Source organism: Apium graveolens, chromosome 7 (genome assembly GCF_009905375.1).
Source record: "Apium graveolens cultivar Ventura chromosome 7, ASM990537v1, whole genome shotgun sequence".
In the NCBI taxonomy this organism is placed as follows: Eukaryota; Viridiplantae; Streptophyta; class Magnoliopsida; order Apiales; family Apiaceae; genus Apium; species Apium graveolens.
The window spans coordinates 202,716,153-202,740,652 of NC_133653.1; the positions used below are offsets into that span (position 1 = coordinate 202,716,153).

At 38.0% G+C, this 24,500-nt stretch overlaps 1 non-coding gene across 1 annotated transcript; it reads left to right on the forward strand.

Moving 5' to 3' along the window:
- The first annotated feature begins 16,332 nt into the window (after positions 1 to 16,332).
- On the forward strand, positions 16,333 to 16,439 carry LOC141675711 (small nucleolar RNA R71). The gene has a single exon (XR_012556350.1). It is a non-coding gene; the product is annotated as a small nucleolar RNA R71 (small nucleolar RNA).
- The last annotated feature ends 8,061 nt before the right edge of the window (positions 16,440 to 24,500 follow it).

Below are 24,500 nucleotides of genomic sequence, written 5' to 3' on the forward strand. Positions count from 1 at the left end.
GCACCCCAAAATCCGGGGTCAGGAATCTCGGAGGCCATGCCATCTAAACCACTATAAACCACATACCTCACATCACAATATTTAAATACTCACACTTTATGACCCCACACACTTATCACACACACACACTTATAGGTTATTGTCTTGGAAACGAACCATTCATTACTAGAGTAGATCAAACCACAAAATGATAATTATTACAACCCAAAAGTAATTAAGTCTTACCGGGGAATAACCTTTAAGTAAGGCTAGTTCGTCGGCCAAATATACGTTTCTTATTTATTACCTTAAATAAGTCATACTTATAAATAAACCGAACTAAAAGCAACTGAAAACCAATCCAGCTTATTCGGACTACCTGCGGTACAACACCAAACAATCTACAGAACAACTGGCCATTTCCTACCCGTTTCCTGGTTGTGGTTCTCATGGTAGGAATCTTGATTCACTATTGTGTTGTGTCAATTTAAGAAAACAAGTGTGAGCTATAATTCCCAGCATAATAATGTACAGTATGAAAATGACTGTATGATAAATTTACGTAAAACATCATATATGATAATTACGTTTTATTCGAAAATAGTTTCCCTTGGTGATACACACCTTTTACGAAAACAATCATTTGGTGGATTTTATTAACCTGCGAATACCTTAATAGTAAACCCAGCACCTAGGCTTGGGTTACGGTATTGCATCGCAATTCCAATTGGAAGAATAGGACACTCATTGGAGCCACCGCATACGATGATCAGTCATAATACGATAATATTAACCTTTTCTACTAGTAGAAGGACGACACCTTCGTATCCCGGTTATCACCCTGGCCGCATTCGGGCTATGTGTCCCATTTTGGGTATAAACATACTTCACAAGTTCCTGAGTACACCGAGTACCTTCGCTTGCGGTACCTTTGGTAGTCCATCTAGCACACATAGTACCAGAGTCTACCCCTCCATTGTCCTTTTAAAAGAATTCTATCATATCTCAAGAACTCGAATCACATCGAAGTTCCCCAAGCATTTTACTTGTTGATAGAAATAACTTATCTCATTAGGGTAGATATATATATACATATACGTACTTCCGAAATTTTCGAGGGAAGTACTTAGGATGTGAGTTGATCATTGTCAACAAATAATTAAATAAGGGGGGAAGTTTCTCCTTGAAACTATATTCAAACTATTAAAATAAGTCGAGATAATATTCTCCGACGATCTGAAATTATTCGAATGATTCCCAAATATCCGAGAGTATTTTAAATCAGGTTCTATGATTTTTAAATCATAAATAAACCTTTTTTTATAAATAACAAATAATTAAATGATAATTGATAAATAATTAAACCTCGAAGGAGGTTTACTTTTTAAAAGAAAATAATATTCCTCAACTAATTTATGTTTAATAATTTAATGAACTTTTAATATTTACTCGAGTCTGAAGTAAATATTTACTGGAGAATACTTCTCCATAATAAATGAATAGTAGATAAATATTTCTTTTCCAAATGGTAAAGTATAGTTGAGGGAATACGATCTCTGGAAATCGTTTTAATAAAAGTTCGAGATATTTAATATTTTGTAAGTGGACGTTGGATCCCTTTCACACGTACTACTATGGACTTGTAATTGTCCTATAATATCACCGGAATGATTCCCGGGTTTTTATCTTGAAATTCTGACCGACTCTCGGTCTTATTATAATACGTCATGCTTATAGCGGAATAAAACATTTCACGATATATACTTATCGTACAACATCGCTACATTATGCGAAAATTCAATAACTACGTATCATGGCAAGCATGGTATTTATGCAATGATAATAAACAATCCTTTCACAACACAACAGTAAATGGAGTTGGGTTTGCAAACGGGCCTGGGTATCTCGAGGTGGAGGATGCTTTAGGTTCCGCTCGGTAATCTATAATCATAACACAATTCATTTCGTTAGGTCCCGTTCTAATTTACGGCGACTCGCACTCATGCACTACTTATTACGCACCCTCTCAACCTATATTACCCTGATTATTCCTTTACTTCCTTATTCACATCATGGTCGCTTCCTTTTTCAAAGTATCTTAAGTTCATTTTCTTTTTCGCCGTCGGCTCCGCTTATGGATTCTACGGTTTCTAATCGCGCGGTCTCGACTCCGATATTTTTATAAAATTGAAAAATCATTATTCTCACTTGAAATTTGTATGTCAGTTAGGAAACTCAATATACTACTCTCTGTAAAATTTTCATGATTTATGAACATTATTAAGTCGATCCTTTATAGTTTCAAAGTTCGTAATTCGTAGCAGTTTTTGTCACGTAAATCACTTTTAGTAAAACGGCCATAACGTTTTATCCGTAAATCGGAATCAAGCGATTCTAGAGCCTAAACGATCCTTATAACATTTTATATCATAATCAAGGGTTATTTTTCAAGAAACTATAGTTTACATGTTCGAGACTTTCTGCACAAACTTAAAGGTACGTTTTGTTCGTTTTAACGAGATTACGTTTACGGTCGGAGTTTCGTTTACGCCTTAAATCTTTATACTACCACCAACAATAAATATATCATTATCAACACACTAAATCCTCTCAAGAACATCATGTTTTTGAGGCAAAAACAATAAACCTTAAATCTACTTAACTAAACATCAAGATTTCAACAATACCACTACCAAAACTAGGTTTACAACTACATACTAAAATGATCTTGAACTAAAATCTTAAATAAGTTTGGGTCAAAGATTTTTACCTTTTTTGAGAGCTTGAGATTTGTTCTTGATGATGGTGAAGTCTTGGGAGTGCTTAGTATGGTTTTGGAACCTGAAATAACCATTGAAATCAAGAAACCAAATAAGAGTTACTATTCATTTTCAACTTTCTTGATTTTATTTCACCTATCAAACCTTGGTAAAAAGAGATCAAAGATTTATCTTACCTTAGTTTGGTTGTTAGGAAGTTTGAGAATTAATGCGAGGATTTATCCACGGCTAGAACTTGAAGATTTGATTTTGATTTCTTGGCTTTGAAGAAGAAAGCCGAATGGGGCTTCTTTGGGAGAGAGGGAGAGTTTTATGCTTGCTCCTTGGTTTCTTCTAGGAAATGAGGTTGTGATATCTTATATTGATTGATATTCTCTAGTTTAGAACCTAGGTTTTATTCTTGTTGCCAAATCCATGGACAAATCTAACTAGCTTGTGGTAGATTACAAGCTAAGCCACTTGTTTAGCTTCCCTAGCTTACTATTCTATTAGCCTTGGTTGATCATCCTATCTCTAGCTCACTATTTGATAAAGTAACCATGGTTACTTTCTTACCATGGTTAGTTAGTGCGTTACGTTTATTTAATCGTTTACGCGTTCGCTCGGTCGCTTAAACGTTTTCGTAATACTTCCTCGTAAATGGTTCGCGACATAATTCCTTTTATATTTATTTCTTATGTTTTGAATTATCATACTTGGATATAAATCCGTAGGGTTTTAAATTCGTAATTATATTATGATTCCCGTAATCCTCGATGACTCGTAAATATGGTCGTTTTTCAAACTTCGTTTTCTTCGAAAACTAATAGCGTTTACATACACTCATTTGGTATGTATAATCATAATATCAACTCCGAAACTCATTTTCTCATGCACTACATTGTGTGGGCTCAAAAGTTTTTCCCGTCCGTCAGGGTTACTATTCATTAAACATTTTACAAGGTCTCAAAAATTTGAGTTATTACAACAACCATCTATAACTTTTCCTAGTAGCTTTCGCAGCCATATTCCTGACACGCTGCTCCGTTAGCTGCCATAAATTCAACTTCTCAAGACGATAAGGAAACACACTTTTGTTTCTGAGAAACCCAGGTTATCACACTTTCATTCAGGTAGAAGACCATGCCTCCAGTACTCTTTTTGTTGTCAATATGGCCAGCCAAATCACTGTCTGAGAACCCTTTCAACACATTATTCCCACTGTCCTTAGAGTAGATTAAACCATAATTCATCGTTCCTTTAATATAACGAAGAATTTGCTTAGCCGCATTCAGGTGCATAACAGTTGGTCTCTCCATAAATCGACTGATCGGGTATGAACGAGATATCGAAGACCGCCCACTATGCTTTTGTACTCCTTTGAATCAATTAAGCTCAATGTACCCGTTTCCCTGCTCAACTTCGATTCCCAGGTAGTAAGAGATAGTACCTAGATCGCTCATATCAAAAGACTCACCCATTTGATCCTTGAACTTTTGTATAACAGCCACATTAGTTCCAGTCACCAGCAAGTCATCAACATAGACTGCTACGATCAACACCTCTCCTTCTTCCTTTTTAGTGTAAACAGCATGTTCGTAAGGACACCTTTTTAAATCCATGCTCTCCAGGCATTTACTCAGCTTCGAGTACCAAGCTCGAGGAGCTTGACGAAGGCCATACAAAGCCTTGTGTAGCTTGTAGACCATGTGTTCATGTCCAGGCTTTACAAATCCCTCAGGTTGTGATACATAAACCTCTTCCGTTAACTCCCCATTTAGAAATGCTGATTTCACATCTAGGTGATGTACTCCCCACCCATTTTTAGCTGATAAAGCAAGAATAAGCCGTACTGTCTCAAGGCGAGTCACAGGTGTAAAAAATTTCCTCAAAATCTACTCCATATTCTTGCACATACCCCTTTGCCATGATCCTTGCCTTATGTTTCACTATTTCCCCATTTGAATCCTTTTTTAACTTGAAAACCCATTTTAAATCTATTACCTGGTGGCAGCTCTGTCAGTGTCTAAGTCTCGTTTCTTTCAACTGCCTCCAATTCTGATTTTATGGCATTTTTCCATTCCTTCTTCCTTGATGCTTGATCGTAATTTAATGGCTCATCCATTCCTACAAGCAACAACTCATCATCTAATTCGACTATCTCTGTGTTGTTGTAAATATCATCAAGACTCCTGAATTTTCGAGGTTCACTACTAACAGTAGAGCTGTCACCACCAGAGATTCCAGAAACTTGTGTTGAGACGGACGTAGGAGTTGCTTCCGGTGAAGGGCTTTCTGGTTCTGGGATCGAGTATACGGAGTCATATGGCACAGTGTCTGTATGTTGTGGAGTGTTAAAACCCTCTCCTTCCTCGTTTCTGTTGGTATCCCTAGACTCAAAACCAAAACTCATAAAATAATTATGTTGTGTTTTGTGTCCTTCTTCAAGCTGATCCCACGACCACATTTTCTTCTCTTCAAAAACCACGTCACGACTAACGTGCACTTGCTTGGACACGGGATAATATAAGAGATAGGCCTTAGTTCCAGCTTCTCTGCCCAAATTTATCACTGCTTTGCTGCGGTCATCCAGTTTCTTCAGCTACCCACTAGGAATTTTCATATGTGTGACACAACCAAAAACTCGAACATGTTCCAGATTCGGTTTAACTCCAGTCCAGGCCTCATATGCGGTTCTTTTTGACAGGGCACGGGTAGGTAGACGGTTTAAAATATATATAGAATGTCGAACTGCTTTCCCCCACAAGAATGATGGCAGCTTCATGGTCTTTAAGAAACTCCTGGCCATGGTAACAACAGTACGGTTACGTCTTTCAACGACGCCGTTTTGTTATGGCGTATATGGAGCAGTGTATTGACGGCTGATCCCAGCTTCCTCGCAGTATGAATTGAATTCATTTGAATAGAATTCACCCCCTTTATCTGTGTGAAGACATTTCATCTTCCTTTCTGGGCTGTTTTCAACAAGGGCCTTGAATTTCTTGAAAGCATTGAGAGCCTCATCTTTAGTTCTTAGCATATATACCCACATTGCCCTGCTAAAGTCATCTACTAAGAGGGAAAAATACCTATTTCCACATGAAGTTTCCAGTGATATTGGCCCACACAGATCACCATAGACAAGCTCTAAGGCTTGTTGTGCTCTGTAGCCTGACTTTGTAGGAAAAGCCTTCCTAGTTTGTTTAGACATGAGACAGCCCGTGAACAGCTCCCTGGGTTGCACAATCGTTGGAAAACCAGTAGCCATGTTGTTCTTGGACATTAGACTCATAACATGAAAATTTACGTGGCCAAGGCATTCATGCCACATCCAAGACAACTCATCCATTTTTGATAGCAAACATGTAGGCTCAATACTCTCAATAATAATCTTATACAATCTATTTTCTGGCCGTTTTACTTTCATAAGAAGTTTTCCATTTTTATCATAAACCCACAAAAAAACTCCATTCAAGATAACTCGATTTCCATTTTCAAATAACTGACCAAGACTCAAAATGTTATTACATAGATTTGGAATGTAATATACGTCGTGAAATTGTCGTTCTTCACCATTCTTACATCTAAACGTAACTGTTCTTTTTCCCTTGATACTTACGGTTAAACCATCTCCAAAACGAACTTGACCTTCCTCGTTTAGATTAGTGAACTTCGAATGTTGTCCTGTCATGCGGTTACTCGCCCCATTGTCCAAATACCATACATTTGATTCACTTTGTTTGCTTGCAGCGTCTGGAACCAGTTTTGGTGTCACACCTTTCTCACTCAACATCAGTTTTTTCTTCTCGCACTTTAGCATTAACAAAGCTGGTTCTTCATCTTGAGTCTGAGCCATATTTACTTCAGCTCGATGCTCTCTTTGACGCCTGGGTTTTCTGCACTCGGCTGCGTAGTGACCGTAAGAGAGACAATTAAAGCACCGTACTTTGCTTCTGTCTCGAGGTCCCCGAATTCCTTCATTCAATCGATTTTCACTTCCAGAATTCTTTCCTCTTGTGTTAGATCTCTTCAACCATTCTTCCCTGGTGAATAGTAGTTGTCCATCCTCTTTTTTCCTTTTTAACCATTCGTCCTTGGTGAGAAGCAATTGTCCCTCACTGGATTCACTTTGGCCTCTTAGCCTTTCCTCGTGAGCCTTCAAAGACCCAACAGCCTCCTCGATTGATTTACTCTCCAAGTCACCAAATTGCTCAATTGTGGATGCTATCTGCAAAAACTTTGAAGGTACAGCTCTTAGTAATTTTTTCACCACATAACTTTCTTCAATTACTTCACCCAAAGCTCAAATGTTTGCTACCAAGCCATTTAGCTTCATACAAAAATCGTCAAGGTGTTCTGTTTCCTTCATTTTTAAGGTCTCAAACTCAGATTTTAGAGTTTGGACCTTATCCTTTTTAACACGATCAGCCCCTAGACACATAGTTTGTATGGTTGACCATGCGTCTTTGGCCGTAGTTTTCTCTGCGAGGGATAAAAGCAAGTCTTCAGGGATCCCCTGATAGATTGCTGTTAGGGCGGAAATACGCGCTAATAATACACGCAAGTATACGCATTCGCAAGTAATATAGAATACTTTCTAATTTATTCCCACAGAGACTCAGACTAATTATGTTCAATTAACACTCACTCACCAATGTATAATTACTTCTCAATGTCAAGACAATAACACTTAGATTTGATTAACTAATTATTAACTACAATTAACTATGAGAATTAAGCACTTAATTGACACTTGAATTAACAATATTAAACACACATGAGATCACAACTTCATTACTACTTCCTTCAATAGTTATTGTTATTACACTTAGCATGTAACAGTGATGATATTAATCGAACAACACGAAACTGATAAAAGCCAACTTTCGTTGTACTAATACCATTCTACCAAGCATCCATAATTAAGACATAAGTTGAATAGGCATCAATTATGTTGAGACCCTATATGTCTACAGAATTTGACAACATAACGATTTAAGCACAAGTTATTCCTTATGATTACACAAGGCAAGTAAAACGGTTAGAGTTACCCACTAATCATGCACACACATACATGAACCTATGCTAGCATGGCAAGTTCTAACCTCAAGATCCACCGTCACTTCACAAGAGATTAATACCCTATCTTATATGTTCGCGACGCACATAAGACGAATAAGCACAACCAATACTAGATATCATACAATCATCACACACTAAGGTATTAAACAACTAACTAAAGAATTCCATAGTAAATCAGTTACGACCCATGATCACGATTAGCCCATGATCGAACTCATCGTCACCATGGGTTTATATGAAAACATGATAATAACACACGAGAATAATAACTAATACTACTAATATTAAAACCAGAGTACGTCACAAGAGTAAATAGGTTCAAAGTAAAGAGAACTAGCATCCAACGTTATAACGAAATAAAGAATCACAAGAAAATATGCTTCATCTTCGTTGCGATGTGCTAAAACGGTCTTCTTCCTTATCTCCTCGCTTCTTGATTAATACTACGATTCAACACACGTGAAACGTCTCTGAAAACTACTTATACGGGAGTCCCACAAAACCCAGCTATCTCAGAAGTTGGAAGCTCAACAGAATTAGGAGTCTAAAAATAATAATTTAAATTTTCATCCCTGAGCGGCCGCTCAGCATTTCTGAGCGGGCGCTCAGCTTCCTGAGCGGTCACTCAGCAGAGCTGAGCGGGCGCTCAGACCCCTCCTGGAAAAAACTCTATTTTTGCTCCCGTTCTTTGCTGCATTCTGCTCCTATCTTCCCACTTGCAATGCCAAACACATATCAAGGCTTATTCTTGATGAAATCTCTCCACAAACGCAAGTAATACCCTGAAATGCACAAACACTAGAAAAACACATCAAATACACAAAATACTTGATTTCAAGATATCAATTCAAGCCATTATAAGACGTTCTAAATGGTATAAAATGCCACTTATCACACCCCCAAACTTAAATCGATGCTTGTCCTCAAGCATCACAGACTCAAAAACAAAACAAAAATATGCATGAATGCAATCTATATGAAATGTACCGATCCCCTTACTACGACCAAACCAACCAACTTACGACATCTCAACAAATGTAATTAGGTGAATAAAGATCAATCAAATCATGAAAACTAACATACAGCCGGAAAACGTGGTGTGTGCGGATGCTTAACAGATATGCTTCGAAACTAGATCAATTATCATAACTCGACTATCCTCAAGGTAATCACATGATTATACGAAGAATAAAAATCTAGCCACAAAATGACTTATAACACTTCAAGATTACTGGAGCTTATTACGGAATCATGCTTTTTATTTAACACAACAAACAAATGCTTATTTGACCGTGCAATGAGTGAGGTCCACACAAGACTTATGCAATGGCATCCATGTAGCGAGCGTTAGGTTAGCGGATCCCAGACTAAAAAAAGCTTTAGGTCATTAGGCACAAAGTCCCCCAAGAACTTAATAACTCGAATACCAAAGAGCCCACTCGTGATCAATTATGCATTAACTCTCTATTTTTCTTCTTTTCTTCTTTTTTTTATTTTTTTCTTCTTTTTTTCTTTTTTTTCTTTCTATTTTTTTTCAAAATTTCTGAGCAAGTGCATTTCGCTCCATCTTGCTCAACCCTAGACTACTCGCATAAAAATATGAGCCGGCTACTAGCCATTTGACGCCTAGCCACAATTAGCAATGAATTCCACTTTTTACTCCAATTTTTTTTTCATGTCTTTTATCACTAAGAACCTATTATAAATTCTAAGCATAATCAATAGATTAACCTTGAAAACCATCAAATCATGACAACAATCTAGTCCTTAAGCATTCTCTAAGACTTAGTGAAATTACAAGTATTTCTAGCATGCACGTCAACCTACAAGACTCAACATCACTTTAACGCTATCACTAAACTCGCATCAATATCATAAATCAATTGGTAAAGCAACGCAAAAGGGATCATGGTATATGCATGAGCTACATGACATGATAAATAAAGCTATAAGATAAAATAAATAAAAAAATTATATGACAAAAATATGTAATTATATGAACTAAACTATCATGAATATGCAACTATATGACACACACACAAAATATTCCTTAACTACCACCCCCAAACTTAAAATCTTCACTGTCCCCAGTGAAGGTAGTAGAAAGGAACACAGGGTATACCTACTCGGAGAGATCATCATCATCACCCTCAGAGGGTGGAGTATCAGGAGGCGGATACACAGAGTCTTCACCAAAAAATGGCCACTGGATGTCATCTCCAAGGCCTCTAAAAGCAGTCCCAAGCGCAAGGGTGAGCTCCTAAGCAAACCTGATTTCCGTCTCGTACATAGCATCCATCCTCCTCGACAACCTCCTATACTGGGAATCAGCCATCCCAGCACCCTCCTGAGCTCTAGAAGAACCTGCCTCATCACGCCCTGGTCTCGCCATGGTAGCACCGCGTGCTGGACGCCATCCTGGAAGACAATAACCCAGCCCATGCTCCTCGAGCTCTCCACCAGTCCACTCCTGCATCGCATTCAGAGTCCCGGAATCAATAGGAGTGGCCGGCAGCTGCAACTTCTCGTGAGATGGCCACTGAACTCCCACTTCTCGGCAAAGCTTTGTAACCGTGGATGCATAAGGGATGTTCATGTGCATAGCTCCCCTCAAAAACTTTAGAATTCCTTGGTAGATGAACTCACCAAGATCCACATAGTACTCCTCATTCAAAATACCCCATAACAACTGTGCTCGCTCAACTGTAACCTCATGTGCATGTGAAGTAGGCAGAATATTAGCACAGATAAAGGCATTCCATGCACGGGCATACCTATTCATCGCAATCGTCAGAAAATGACGATACTCGTTTGTCCCAGTCTTGAACGTCCAAACCGTGCCCGGCCTACAGAGAGTAGTACAAATCAAATCCAAGTCAAAATCTTCAGCAGTCTTCTCATCCAATTCTCCTCCGTGGGCTTCCTCTGTCGCTGCCCAATCACACGGCGAATCGCCTCAGGATGATAATCCACCGTCATCCCCCGCACAACAGAAAATCCATTCTTTTCAGCCTTCGTGTTCGCATAGAACTCGTGAACCACGCTCATCAGAACTGCCTCTGGTGACTCACAGAAAGCAATCCAACCCTTTTCAGCAATCATTGGCAATAACTCACCATCCTTCCCCGATGGTAAGAATCCTCTCTCCTTCAAAATCGGCTTACCTAGAAGCCTAGTATACTCCTCCTCAGCAGCCCTATCAAACAAACGAGGCCTCGCAGCAGTACCCCTTGAAGAACCAGCAGTAGGAACAGTGCAGCTGCTATCAATAGTCCTGGATCACTTGGGTGCCATTGAAACTGAGAAAAAGTGCTTAAGGTTTGTGTGTTTGAATATGGGAGAGAGTTTAAGGTTTGAAAGTGTATGGGGGAGTATATGGAATAGTTGTATGTATATATAGGGTAGAGATTAGGTTAAAATTTGATTAGGAGTGGGTTGAGGGTTAAAAACGTGGGTAATGGGAAGATAATTCGTGGGTAGTGGGGTTGTGTTTGTATTTTTATTTTTTTCTGATTTTTTTGGTTTTTTCTAAGGCTTAAAAAAATTCTGCCAGTCGGGCCCTGGGCGGTCGCGCAGCAAAGCTGAGCAGGTGCTCAGCTTGTTGAGCGGTCGCTCAGCAGAGCTGAACGGGTGCTCAGGGGTCTTCTGGAAAAATAATTTTCTTGCCCTGTTTTTCTGATTTTTTTATGGTTTTGGATAGGTTACGAACTTCTAAGGGTGCCTATAACAACAAATCATGGGTTGCCTCCCAAGAAGCGCTTCTTTTTCGTCATTAGCTTGATGTAGCGTACCTTACTCAAAGTTGACAATAAAACGGCACTAACCACTTCCCGGTTTGTCGTGTCCCCATAGTAATGCTTTAAACGCTGACCATTAACCTTGAATGCTTGGCCCGGATCATTCTCAAAAATCTCCACCGCTCCATGTGGAAACACAGTTTTGACAATAAAAGGTCCAGACCACATTGATTTCAACTTTCCAGGAAAAAGTCGGAGACGAGAATTGAATAAAAAAACTTGCTGCCCCGGCAAAAATGACTTAGGATATAGCTTTCTGTCGTGCCACCTTTTCATGTTTTCCTTGTACATTTTGTTGTTCTCGTACGCTTGGAGTCGAAATTCATCAAGTTTATTTAACTGAAGCATTCGCTTTTTACCAACTGCATCTAGATCAAGGTTCAACTTCTTCAACGCCCAATAGGCTTTATGCTCAAGCTCTGCAGGTAAATGACATCCCTTACCATACACAAGTTGAAACGAGGACATTCCAAGTGGAGTCTTGTATGCTATTCTGTAAGCCCACACAGCTTCATCGAGTTTTAAAGACCAATCCTTCCTTGACGGACAAACAACTTTCTCTAGAATATGCTTGATCTCTCTATTAGACACTTTCGCTTGACCGTTCGTTTGCGGATGATAGGCAGTAGCAACACGATGATTCACATTGTAGCGCTGCATCATAGAAGTGAACTTACGGTTGCAGAAATGCGACCCTTCATCACTTATGATTACTCGTGGCGTTCCAAACCTTGTGAAAATCTGCTTATGAAGAAAATTCAACACTACCTTTGCATCGTTCGTCGGTAGAGCCTTGACTTCTACCCATTTTGAGACATAATCGACTGCCAGCAAGATACACTGATTATTGCAGGACGAGATAAATGGTCCCATGAAATCGATTCACCAAACATCAAAAACCTCGACTTCAAGCATCACATTTAATGGCATCTCATCCTTCCTCGTAAGATTCCCCACTCTTTGGCAACGATCACACCTTAAAACGAACTGATGAGCATCCTTAAACAAAGTAGGCCAGAAAAAACCTGCTTGCAGAATACGAGCCGACGTCTTCTCACCACCATAATGTCCACCATAAACTGTGGAGTGGCAGTCTCGTAATATCCCCTCCGTCTCACATAATGGGATACATCTCCTGATGATCTGGTCAGCTTCATGTCTAAACAAATACGGTTCATCCCACATATACCACTTCACCTCATGCAAAAATTTCTTCTTTTGAGCTGTATTCATATTAGGAGGCATTATATTGTTGACAAGATAGTTCACAATATCTGTGAACCATGGTTCTTCCTCCTGAACTGCGAACAACTGCTCATCTGAAAAAGATTCGTTGATCAATGTCTTATCATATGAAGTAGACTCGGGATTCTCCAATCTAGAGAGATGGTCAGCTACTTGATTCTCAGTACCTTTTCGATCCTTGATCTCTAACTCAAATTCCTGTAGCAAGAGCACCCAACGAATGAGTCTAGGCTTCGAATCCTTCTTGGAAACCAAATAGCGAATGGTCGCATGATCAGTGAACACTGTCACCTTTGTCCCAAGCAAATAAGATTGAAATTTTTAGAAACCAAAGACTATAGCCAAGAGCTCCTTCTCAGTAGTGGTGTAGTTCATTTGAGCTCCATTTAAAGTCTTACTAGCATAGTAGACCACATGAAAGAGATTATTCTTGCGCTGCCCAAGAACTGCTCCCACCGCATAATCACTCGCATCACACATCATCTCAAAAGGCTCTGTCCAATCAGGTGTCGTAATAACTGGTGCAGTTATCAAACTCTTCTTGAGAGTCTCGAATGCCGTCAAGCATTCATCATCGAATTTGAAAGGCACATCCTTCTCGAGAAAGTTGCACAACGGCTTAGATATCTTCGAAAAGTCCTTGATGAAATGCCGATAAAAACCCGCATGACCAAGAAAACTACGGATTCCTTTCACATAAATAGGTGGTAGAAGATTTTCAGTGACTCCCACCTTGGCTTTGTCCACCTCAAGACCCTTGCTAGAAACCTTATGCCCAAGAATAATGCCTTCACGCACCATAAAGTGACATTTTTCCCAATTGAGCGCCAAATTAGTTTCCACACACCTTTTGAGCACCGCACGAAGATTATTCAAACATTCATCATATGAATGTCCAAAGACGGAGAAGTCGTCCATGAACACCTCTACATTATTTTCAATCATATCAGAGAATATAGCCATCATACATATCTGAAAAGTGGTCGGTGCGCCATATAAGCCAAACGAAACTCTGCGAAAAGCAAACGTGCCAAATGGACAAGTGAAGGTAGTCTTTTCTTGATCCTCTGGTGCAATACATATCTGATTATACCCCGAATAGCCATCCAGAAGACAATAATACTCATGACCGGCCAATATGTCAAGCATCTGATCAATAAATGGAAGAGGGAAGTGATCCTTCCTTGTGGCCTTGTTCAATTTTCTGTAATCCATGCATACCCTCCATCCTGTGACTGTTTGAGTGGGGATGAGCTCGTTCTTCTCATTTGCTACCACAGTAATACCTCATTTCTTAGGCACACATTGCACAGGGCTCACCCAAGAACTGTCAGAAATAGGATAAATGATTCCTGCATCCAGCCACTTCAGAATTTCTTTCTTCACCACTTCTTTCATGATAGGATTAAGTCTTCGTTGTTGCTCAACAGTTGGCTTACTACCTTCCTCTAGCAGAATTTTATGCATGCAGTATGAAGGGCTGATCCCTTTGATGTCTGTTATAGTCCGCCCGATAGCCGATTTGAATTCTCTCAAGATCCTCAAGAGCTTGTCCTCCTCACTACCTGAAAGGTCAGATGCAATAAAAACAGGTAAAGTAGATGCATCACCTAAAAAAGCATACCTCAAGTGTTTAGGCAATGGTTTAAGCTGCAAGGTAGGTGCTTCCTCAATAGATGGTTTTAGCTTTCCGTTAGCATTCTTGAGGTCAGATGTACCAAGAGATTCAAATGGCATGTCTAGCTTTCGCCTCCAAGGAGAAGCATTCAGATATTGCAGTTGCTCATTGCCATCCTCATCATCACTGTCAAAGTCCCCCACTAAGGCTTTCTCTAATGCATCAGACATTAGCATATGATCAAGTTCTGAAGTAATCGCAGAATCAATCAAGTCCACCTTTAAGCACTCCTCATCTTCTATAGGGAATTTCATCGCTTTGAATACATTGAATGTCACATCCTGATCCTGCATCCTCATAGTAAGTTCACCTTTCTGCACATCTATCAAGGTACGGCCTGTAGCCAAGAAAGGTCTCCCCAAAATGATGGGAATCTTCTTATCTTCCTCGAAATCCAGAATAACAAAGTCTGCAGGAAAGAAGAGCTTATTCACCTTTACTAGCACATCCTCCTTTATGCCTCGTGGGTATGTAATAGAACGATCAGCCAATTGTAGAGACATGTAGGTGGGCTTTGGATCAGGCAAATTCAACTTTTTGAAGATCGACAACGGCATCAGATTGATATTTGCTCCCAAATGACACAGGCACTTGTCAAAAGACAACTTTTCAATGGTGCAAGGAATGGTGAAGCGACCTGGATCTTTAAGCTTTGGAGGTAATTTTTGTTACAGTACAGCACTGCACTCTTCTAGTTAGAGCAACGGTCTCCAGGTCATCCAGTTTCACCTTCCTTGAAATAATACTCTTCATAAATTTCGCATAACTAGGCATTTGCTCCAGAGCCTCAGCGAAAGGTATATTGATGTGAAGTTCCTTGAACACCTCCAGAAACTTACCAAACTGCTTATCCAGCTTTTGTTGTTGCAATCTCTTAGGGAAAGGTGGTGGAGGATAGAGTTGTTTCTCTCCTGTATTACCCTCAGGCAGAGTGTGTTCAACAGTAGTCTTCCTTGGTTCCGCCGCTTTCTCCTTTTGCTTAGCTTCTTCATCACCAACTTCAGCTTCTCCGTCTTTTGCTTTTTCAGCATCAGCAACTTTTCCAGACCTTAAGGTAATAGCCTTGACTTGCTCTTTAGCTTCCTTCCTGCCTGGCACTTCAGTATCACTGGGAAGTGTGTCAGGTTGATGATTGAGCACTGCATTGGCTATTTGACCAATTTGATTTTCCAAGGTCTTAATAGAAACAACCTGACTTTTGCGCAACAGCTTGAGTTCCTCGAAATCAGCACTAGAAGGTGGAGCTGCACCTCCTTATTGAGGATATGATTGCCTTTGAGCATAATGTTGTGGTTGTTGGAATCCAGGTGGATTAAACTGTTTACTTACGCCTTGCTGATATGGTTGCTGAATAACATTCTGATTATTACTCCAGATGAAATTTGGATGATTTCTGTTGTTAGGATGATAAGGTCGCTGATAATTGTTCACATAATGAACAGATTCATTAATAAGAGAATACTGATCCGTAGCATGAGAACCTACACAAAGCTCACAGACCATAGCTATCTGATTGACTCCATAGGTGGCTAAAGAATCGACCTTCATAGACAGCGCTGGGAGCTGCGCTGCAATAGTTGTAGCTACATCAACTTCCAGAATACATGCTACCTTCCCAGGCATCATCCTTTAAGTTGGGTTTTGGTGCTCATTTGCAGCCATAGTCTCAATAAGATTATAAGCCTCAGTATAGCTTTTGGCCCACAAGGCGCCTCCAGCTACTGCATCGAGCATGGGCCAAGATTGGGCCCCCAAACCATTATAGAACCCAGTGATTACCATCCAATCAGGCATACCATGATGTGGACACTTTCTCAATATCTCCTTGTAGCGCTCCCAAGCTTCGCACATAGATTCTGTAGGTTGCTGCGCAAACTGAGTAAGAGCACTCCTCATAGCCGCAGTCTTCGCCATTAGATAGAACTTCACCAGAAACTTCTGTGTAAGATCTTGCCAAGTAGTGATGGGCCCAGCTGGTTCAGAATGTAACCACTCCTTAGCTTTATCCCTCAGTGAGAATGGGAAAAGCCTCAGCTTGATAGCCTCATCAGTCACACCATTATATTTGAAAGTACTACAGATCTCGACAAAATTCCTGATGTGCATGTTGGGGTCTTCAGTCGCAGCACCTCCGAAAGAAACGGAATTCTGCACCATCTGAATGGTACCCGGCTTGATTTCAAAGTTATTGGCCTCAATAGCCGGATGCATAATGCTTGACTGAATGTCATCAATTTTAGACCGAGAAAAGTCCATAAGAGCTGGATCTATCGGAACTATACGATCACCTATGATTACTTGTTCTTTCTGCTCACTTTCTGTATCCGAATCTTCAAAATCAATCTTTTCAGGAATACCAAGAACTCCGTCTGTCTCCTCATCCGTATGTAAAGTCCTCTTGCAAGTACGAGAACGTGTTTGCATAAACGCTCGCTAAAGTACCTGAAACACAACCGGAAATAATAAGTAACAACTCTTAATCAATGAGTCCTAATGACCACTGATGGTAAGTACATAAATTAAACAAATATGCCGAGTCCCCGGCAGCGGCGCCAAAAACTTATTAGGGCGGAAACACGCGCTAATAATACACGCAAGTATACGCGTTCGCAAGTAATATAGAATACTTTCTAGTTCGTTCCCACAGAGACTCGGACTAATTATGTTCAATTAACACTCACTCACCAATGTATAATTACTTCTCAATGTCAAGATAATAACACTTAGATTTGATTAACTAATTATTAACTACAATTAACTATGAGAATTAAACACTTAATTGACACTTGAATTAACAATATTAAACACACATGAGATCACAACTTCATTACTACTTCCTTCAATAGTTATTGTTATTACCCTTAGCATGTAACAGTGATGATATTAATCGAACAACACGAAACTGATAAAAGTCAACTTTCGTTGTACTAATACCATTCTACCAAGCATCCACAATTAAAATAGAAGTTGAATAGGCATCAATTATGTTGAGACCCTATATGTCTACATAATTTGACAACATAACGATTTAAGCACAAGTTATTCCTTATGATTACACAGGACAAGTAAAACGGTTAGAGTTACCCACTAATCATGCACACACATACATGAACATATGCTAGCATGGCAAGTTCTAAACCTCAAGATCCACCGTCGCTTTACAAGAGATTAACACCCTATCTTATATGTTCGCGACGCACATAAGACGAATAAGCACAACCAATACTAGATATCATACAATCATCATACACTAAGGTATTAAACAACTAACTAAAGAATTCCATAGTAAATCTGTTACGACCCCATGATCACGATTAGCCCATGATCGAACTCATCGTCACCATGGGTTCATATGAAAACATGATAATAACACACGAGAATAATAACTAAAACTACTTATATTAAACCAGAGTACGTCACAAGAGTAAATAGGTTCAAAGTAAAGAAAACTAGCATCCAACGTTATAATGAAATAAAGAATCACAAGAAAATATGCTTCCTCTTCGTTTCGATGTGCTAAAATGGTCTTCTTTCTTATCTCCTCGCTCCTTGATTAATACTAAGATTCAACACAAGTGAAACGTCTCTGAAAATTACTTATATAGGAGTCCCACAAAACCCAGCTATGTCAGAAGTTGGAAGCTCAACAGAATTAGGAGTCTAAAAATATTAATTTAAATTTCCGTCCCTGAGCGGGCGCTCAGCTTCCTGAGCGGTCGCTCAGCAGAGCTGAGCGGGCGCTTAGACCCCTTCTGGAAAAAACTCTGTTTTTGCTCCCGTTCTTTGCTGCATTATGCTCCTATCTTCCCACTTGCAATGCCAAACACATATCAAGGCTTATTCTTGATAAAATCTCTCCACAAACGCAAGTAATACCCTGAAATGCACAAACACTAGAAAAACGCATCAAATACACAAAATACTTGATTTCAACACATCAATTCAAGCCATTATAAGACGTTCGAAGTGGTATAAAATGCCACTTATCAATTGCTGCCAGTGCGAGCTTTTTCATCTGTTCCTCCACTTTCCCTTTTGGGTCCTTGGGTTCCACCGCATCCTACACCGCGTGGGCTTGCATAAACACTCTCATCTTTATCGCCCAAACTGTATAATTACTCCGTGCCAGCATTGGGTAATTCAGACTAACTCCTCCCTCTTTGATTTTGTTTGTCTCCATCTTTGTTCCTCTGTGCATATACTTGGGCATCCGCTGTAGACTCCATGCTCTGATACCAAAATGTAAAACACCACCAACAAGATCTTTATATATATATATGTATATGTATAAATGTAGATGATAACTTTTAAACGGAGTAAAACAAACAAGTGAAGTTGATAGTTTATTAGCTACTAGGGAAATCAAATAAATACAATAATGAAAGACCTACAAAGTAGGAACAAGTAACAGATGTTTCCTACACTATCTCCACTATCCAGACTTATTCAACTATGCCTAAAAACTCTCCTGAACGTTGCAGACCAAGTCTCTGAGGTCTCCATGTACTAAAACAAATAAAACAAGGAATAAGTTTAGATTAAAACCAACAATTATTATCAACAGTTTCCCCAGAATGATAACCAAGTAAAGGAACACCGGGGTCATTAATCCTCCAAGTATTCCTCTTCAAGCTATAAATCTCAGCCTTCAGAGGCATTTTGCCAAGCGCATAACCCCTGTCATCCGCTGGATACACAACCCTAACAATTCTAAAATCAAAAGTAGGCTCGTAAACCCCCACCCCAAGCCCCATAAAAACATATGCCCCGTTTTTTGAAACAAGACGAGAAAATGGATCTGTACTTGCCAACACTAGGATTCCAAATATGCAAATATTGATATTCGATATCAACATTAGGTTCTGTCTCAATTGCATTCAAACAAAGTATCACATTTAAAGAACGACATAGCTGCAAAGAACCATTCTTAGTTTGAGATGGAATCTTAAATTTTTTAACCACATCACCAGTAGCAACTAACATTACAGAGCAATAGTTATTACGCGTAATGTTCTGGGGTTCACAAGCACAACATTTTGATTAGAACAAGAGAGTGGGTGTTGAACATGAGCTGAAATAAAACATGATGTTTTGCAGAGAGAGGTTGACCTTGGTAGGGTTTTGAGCGGAAGTCCTGTTGAAATAAAACATGATGTTTTGCAGAGAGAGGTTGACCTTGGTAGGGTTTTGAGCGGAAGTCCTGTGAAGATTTGGACTGTTGCTTCATCAGGAAGATCTTCAAACGTTGTCGTACGCTCAACATTGCTTGAGGGTGCTCCATTATTCTCAATTTTTGTGTACTAAGAAATGTATGATATATTGCAGGAGGCTTGCATCAATGTTGTTAGTATCCAGGCCAGGCAACGTTCCGTGTCGTGGTTCCGTGTACTTTCGTGTTTTCGTGTACCAAACCTTAAACCCGAATATGTTCCGGATTTGCATTTGTTTACCAATTTGGTGACACTAAACTGGAACTAATATATTCGTTTTTACCCGCTTAAGTACACTAAAGTATACAGATTATACACGAAAAATATTAATTGTTAAGAATGCAATAGATAATTAAATGGTAAAGTGCTCACTCACGTAATCAAGAAACAATAAAATATATTTTAGTATTTATAATTATAGATATTTTATTTTGAATAGGTAAAATTCACATTTGGTATTTAGTATGTATATATATATTATATTTTTTAAAATTTAATTATTTATTTATTATGTGTACTTTCGTTCCGTGTCGTGTACCTATATTGGAAACTAAAACTCGACACTAATTACATTCGTGCTTTTTCGTGTTAGTGTACTTTCGTGTTCGTTTACCTAATTATCGGAACCAAACACCAATTATTCGTGTCGTTTCGTACCGTGTTCACATGTCTCGTATATCGGTATTGCCATGTCTATTACTCTCTTCGTCCCGAAAAACATTGTTTGTTTTGACTTTTTACACTATTCATGACAATTGATTGACTATTAATTTACATCTAATCTATAATATCAAATATAGTCATGGGTGATCTTTTTGGATTCGTATTTATGAGTATTTTAATACAATGAAATTTTTATATTTAATAATAATATGAAATTAAAGATATTAACAATAAAAAGTGTGCATTGGCAAATGTGTTCAAGATAAATAGAAACGTTTTTAGGGGTCTGAAGGAGTAGGAGTCAAGAAGACAAAGAGTATATATGTTTTATTACGGGAGACATGGGTAGGGATTTTAATGGGCTTCTTTGGTGGGATTCTATTGTGGGCTTGGATATATATTTATTACTCTATTACTAACTTTTTTGAATGTTCATAGGCTCCCAGAGCCTTGGTATTTGAATATATGCTCTTTGTTTCACATCTTATTTGATGACTTGATTTTTCATCCTCCAGGTAGACATAATGTATAATTTTTTTCCTGCTAAATACTAAGATATTTAAATAATAAAGACCAATTTTTTGATGCATAAACAATAAATGAGATGAAATAATGGATGATGACTGACTATGGTGCTAGTTATCAACCATTAGCCTTGTTAGCTATCATTCTTGCACACTCTGGGTCTGGGTACTCGCTGGCTTCAATTCCAATGCTCAGTCGACACAAATTTGGGGAAATTTTAGAGGTACCATTAAAGCATTTGATCATCCGTATACTAGTGAAAGCATGTTCCTTGTAATGGCACAGTTGGAGCCTTAGTGAAAAATGGTAAATGATCAAAGTGATGAATCAACTTACAACTCCTCTTATTCCCATTCCATTCAACACATTCATAGTTGATGAATTTATTGTTATTGTATGTTATGGTGACATCTGTGGAGATATTTGCTCGATTGCTAGGTGATCTTATCTGGTATGATTATTTGATTTAGTTCTTCTGGTATTTGCTTGATTGCTAGGTGATAATTGTGATGTTATTCATTTTGACTATTTTTTTGATTTAGTACTTTCATTGTTTTAGGTTTGTCATATGGCTTCCAGGAGAGACCCAGGTGCATTATGCACCTTCAAAATCTAAATGTGCTTATAAGTGTTTCAAAGAACTATGCGTCTTCAAGGTCGTTCCCTTTGTGAACTTGTATTGATCCTTGAACACAAGGGCAGCTATGGACATATTTACACCACTTCTATGACTTGGATCCCAGCAGTGTTGAAGACAGTTTTAAAGCACTGGAAAAAGGTTTGCTGAATATGAAACCAAGTTGATGATAGCTCTCTCAGGAACATTTATCTTAATTATTGGCTACAAGTCTCACTGACTTTACTTTTCATGTGAAGACTTTACAGATACATCGTTTACAAAGTTCATGCTCCTCTCATCCCTAGTTTTTCTATTTTATCTTGTTTAGTTATATTTCGTGAGACGAGCTGCGCAAAGAAGTAATAAATTAACGGCTCTAATGGGTAATTTATGCAAGAACAGTTTTGTGATTTATGAGGAAATTTCATGCACCGTTTGGGTTATCTGACGGGCAGCTACAGAGTAAGTAAATTAAGAAGATAATTATAGAGATAATTTAACCATCCAAACAACACAAAATGACAATGACAGTGCAACTGATATAAGCGGGAGAAGAAAGTAAGATAAAAACAGCAGCACTGATTCGCATAAGTACTTCCTAAAGTTGGGACGCAGAACTGATGGTCATAAACAAATTACACCATTTGAAGTCTAAACATAGTAAAGTAAGATAAACACAGCAGCACTGATTCACACAAGTACTTTCTAAAGTTGGGACACAGAACTGATAGTCATAAACAAATTACACCATGTGAAGTCCAAACACGCTACCACATAAACTACTCCATACAAATGGTGCAACTTCTACAGTTATCTTAATTCCCAGAGCAAAATCAGCAACTAGTCAACTACACCTGCAAATGGATTTTTAGAAAGAAAACATTAGTCCTTGGGTGAGTATTGTTACAGTAATAAACAAGATAATATTCATGCACATACAATCACAATTAATTAGTAAATACGTTTGAGCATTTAAATAGTGGTACTCGGTAGTTATGCACGCAACAGAGGTAGAATACCAGAATCTGGTAAAAGAGGCAAGGAGCTGTCTACTGCGCTCCTGGCTTTTCTAAAGCTTGCGAGTGAACTTCCTTACCAAGTAATTTTTTTGGCATATTCTCACATACAAAACATACATGGCTGTATCTAATTAATTTCAAATGTCAAATTTTGGCAGCATTAGATTCCAGAACTATCAGCATCTTAAGAATACTTCCTGCCTTTTGCAAATACTTAATAAACACCATTTAGTATCAAGTCACATATAACCATAATTTAGCATCTATAGTCAACAATCAATATACATAACTATACAAAGGCGATATATTCATGTGAACCTCGGATATGATTTTCAATGGGATCGAAGTCACTGGGACTCGGGCCACCACATATGTTTAACATACATCACTACACACCAAACTTGTCCAGGCAAGAAATATATAGAGGATATATACCAAGCAAAAATTACAATCTATACTATAAGTTCACTTCTATTCTCGATAAACTTTGTTTTTAACATAATTCGATTCTTTGTAAATTTTATTTTCTTTTTAGTTAGTGTTTATCCAATCGTCTATTTACTTTATAAAATAAAAATATTTTTATAACGATTTGTAAATTATATTAAAACTTTATTAAGTTATGTTAAATTAAGTAAAATAACTTATATTTATTTTTAATTTTAGAAAAACTACAAACTACTAAGTAAATTACTAACACGAATTGACTTATATTCTCTGTAAACTTTATTTATTTACAAATTATATTAAAAATGTATTAAGTTATGTTAAATTAAGTAAATAACATATATTTACTTTTATTTTGAAAAACTACTAACTATAAAGTAAAGTATTAACACGAATTCACTTCTATTCTGTGTAAACTTCATTTTCTATAGTATTATTTTAAAAATAATTAAGTAATAACAAATGACTTTAGTAACTTTATTAACTTTTAAACTGAAAATTATTGATTTAACGATTGTATTTGTTACTGTCCATCACAACGTTTATTTACTTTAAATTAAAAAAATATATTTTAACAGTAACAAATTTATGGGCGTTTTTTTTAACTACATATTTTAACAACATTCTATATATTATATTTATATCTGTATTTTGCACTGATTATGAGTTTAATTTTATGCAAATAATAATTTGAGATTATTATTTTTAATTTCGGGCCCTCGCAGAGTTACCAACTAGTTACTAAATATAAACAGATACCACGTTAAAATTCAACACTGAAAAGTATAGAAGCTAGGGTGACTTTGCATGCATAAATACTCGACAGTGCATTTCCTTCAAGGAACAAGACTAAGCATTGAGGATATATGCAAAACAACTATACCAGTCACAAAATATAGCCTAATACCAAGTTAAATTACAACATTCAAAAGTATCGATGCTATGGAGACTTTGCATGCCTGGATACTCGACATTGCATTTCCTTCAAGGAACAAGACTGAATATAAAGGATATATATTAAACAACTATAACAATCAATAAAATATAGACTACTATCAAGTTAAAATTCAACATGCAAAAGTATAGATGCTAGGGTGACATTGAATGCCTCCACAATGCATTTCCTTCAGGGAACAAGACTATGCCTACACTAAACTCCCTCCCCCCACACTCCTCCCACCCCGACACAGAAAACTTGAAACGCCTCATGGTTGACAGAGAATGACACAACTAGCATATAAGAGAATAGCAAGGATCTTTAAGAAAAGAAAATTCACTAGGTGTGGAAATTGTCCTAATTTAGTCCAGAAGAATAGTTAACAACATCAATTCAGTATGAATCATGACTTCAAAAGATAAAAAGACAAATTGAGGCGATTATACATCACTGTATATGTAAATAAGTGAGCTATATTCACAACTAGCAGAAAATAGAAGAAATAATGTGTGAACCTCACATACGATTTCCAACGGGATT